Consider the following 2,500-nt stretch of genomic DNA (forward strand, 5'->3'; position numbering starts at 1 on the left):
ACGAACCTGCCGCCCCCGCCCCCCCCCCCCCCTACACCTTTCCGTACAACAACGTGTAACCTAACCTAACCTAACCTAACCTATGTTGTACCTTAACCTAACCTATGTTGTACCTTAACCTAACCTATGTTGTACCTTAACCTAACCTATGTTGTACCTTAACCTAACCTATGTTGTACCTTAACCTAACCTATGTTGTACCTTAACCTAACCTATGTTGTACCTTAACCTAACCTATGTTGTACCTTAACCTAACCCATGTTGTACCTTAACCTAACCATGTTGTACCTTAACCTAACCCATGTTGTACCTTAACCTAACCCATGTTGTACCTTAACCTAACCCATGTTGTACCTTAACCTAACCCATGTTGTGCCTCAACCTAACCCATGTTGTGCCTCAACCTAACCCATGTTGTGCCTCAACCTAACCCATGTTGTGCCTTAACCTAACCCATGTTGTGCCTCAACCTAACCCATGTTGTGCCTTAACCTAACCCATGTTGTGCCTTAACCTAACCCATGTTGTGCCTTAACCTAACCCATGTTGTGCCTTAACCTAACCCATGTTGTGCCTTAACCTAACCCATGTTGTGCCTTAACCTAACCCATGTTGTGCCTTAACCTAACCCATGTTGTCGCCTTAACGTAACCCACGTTGTCGCCTAAACCTGCTCTGTAATTGTTATACGACTCGTTCAATTACTGTAGTGTTGCCCACCCGCAACCCTCGCAATATAGTTCGCTACTCGCACTGCCCGCACCCCTGTGTATCGCTTCATGTTAAACACCTTGCAAGTCTTGCTCACTTTCCACATGCTCCTGCTGTACACTGTAATGTGGATGGCAGCAGACGTACATGCCGCCCCTCCCCACGTCCCCACCTTGCCCCCTGCCTTCGCAAGCTGGTTGGTGAGAAGTTTGCATGTTCAATGCCCTTCGCATGCGACGTACTCAGGCTACGTTGTGGTGCGGCCTGTGTCAACTGTCCGCTGATGTCGTACGCGTGAACCACAATCTGTACTGCACATTCGTCCTTATGTACTGAATGATACATCGTGGCACATGTGTGACCGCACAACGACTGCGCCAAAAACGCCGGACCATACAGTGCAAATATTGTGCACGCAGCTACGTGTCGTCTCCCTATGAGAGCTGGATTGCAGTGTGGTACGCCATAGAGACGTGTGGGAGGAACGGACGCCGTGGATGGCGATCAGCATGAGCTGTCTGTTGATGTATTCGGACCTAGTCGTCTCTCCTCACACACCGTGATGGCATGGTGCACCGCGTTCCATATCTGCGACATGCTACAGAGGCCGGTTGACAGTCGTTCGAGCAATGGACATCGCATACGTACGGGGGCCACCTTCCACGTATTGTCTAGGCGTGCACATTTTGTTGCGTGTATGTGGGCAGACGTAGTGTGGCGTGACACCTGACACAGGCATGCAATAATCGTTGAAGTTGCAAATGGCGATGGACGCCTGCGTTTTCTGGTGAAGTTACGCAAATGAACAAATGGTAACCTGTTGTGGTGCGGTTGTTCTCGCTAGGGGTGAATCGGTGATGGCGACGATAGGTTGAGGTACTAACCGGTTGTTCCAGCGATACCCACCATGCCGACGAAACTGAACGGCATCTGGGTGTGAAGCGATACGCGGCGGTGGCTGGGTGGGACCGTCCCCGGCCGGTGAGGGGGCGCCTCCCGGCGTGCTGGCCGCGCGGTGCGTGGGCGCACGCGCTACAGCCGGCTGGTGGGGGCGGCCAGTGGCAGGCGCGCCGGCCGACGGACGCGGCAGGCGTCGCAGCTGCGCGCCGGCGCACCCTGCGCGCGGCGCCGTGCGGCCAAAGTAGGTCCTCGCGGCCCGGTGCGAAGCGCGGTGGACATCTTCAGTGTGCTGGTCCGATTGAGGACTGTGTGCGTTGAGGATGCGCCGCCGCCCGGCGCTCGGCGCCGCGACGCCGTCTGCTGCTCGGTCGCCCCAGCGGTTCTCGCTGGTGGTTTGTATCGCAGCTGTGCGGATGTGTTGGCGCGTGCGCTGTGCTGGGAGAGTTCGCTTCGGCACCCAAGTGGGGCTTTTGTCCTTCTGTGGCGCTGGCGTTGGAGCTGCCGGTCACCGTAGGTGGCGCGTGTTGTCTCCCGCCGGCAATGCCACGACAGCACGCTCCCGGGCCTCTGTCGGCAGCGGCAAGCTCAGTTGGGAGCACGGGTGGTCGCACCGAAAGCGTCTACTCGCCTAACTCCGGGCGATTGCGCCTCTCTCGAACCCGACCAAGTACTTGGGACGGCGCTGCGCGCCGCCGGGACCTGAGAGGGTTTCGAGGTGTATTGTGCAGGGGAGCTCAGCCTCCTCCTGTTTGCAGAATGATTGAGCGGACGCTTGCGTGTTCGCGCGGGCCCCGGGACACACTCCCGGGCGGCCGGCTGCTCAGCTCTAGTTGACGCAGCTCCCTGGTTGATCCTGCCAGTAGTCATATGCTTGTCTCAAAGATTAAGC

General features: G+C 56.4%; 1 non-coding gene across 1 annotated transcript in view; it reads left to right on the forward strand.

Annotated features, from left to right (window-relative positions):
* The first annotated feature begins 2,451 nt into the window (after window positions 1-2,451).
* Window positions 2,452-2,500, forward strand: part of LOC124752833 — a 1,906-nt gene continuing 1,857 nt past the window's right edge. The window contains exon 1 of the ribosomal RNA XR_007012205.1: window positions 2,452-2,500. This exon is cut by the window's right edge and continues 1,857 nt beyond it. This is a non-coding gene — a ribosomal RNA (small subunit ribosomal RNA).

Source organism: Schistocerca piceifrons, unplaced genomic scaffold (assembly GCF_021461385.2).
Source record: "Schistocerca piceifrons isolate TAMUIC-IGC-003096 unplaced genomic scaffold, iqSchPice1.1 HiC_scaffold_485, whole genome shotgun sequence".
NCBI lineage: Eukaryota > Metazoa > Arthropoda > Insecta > Orthoptera > Acrididae > Schistocerca > Schistocerca piceifrons.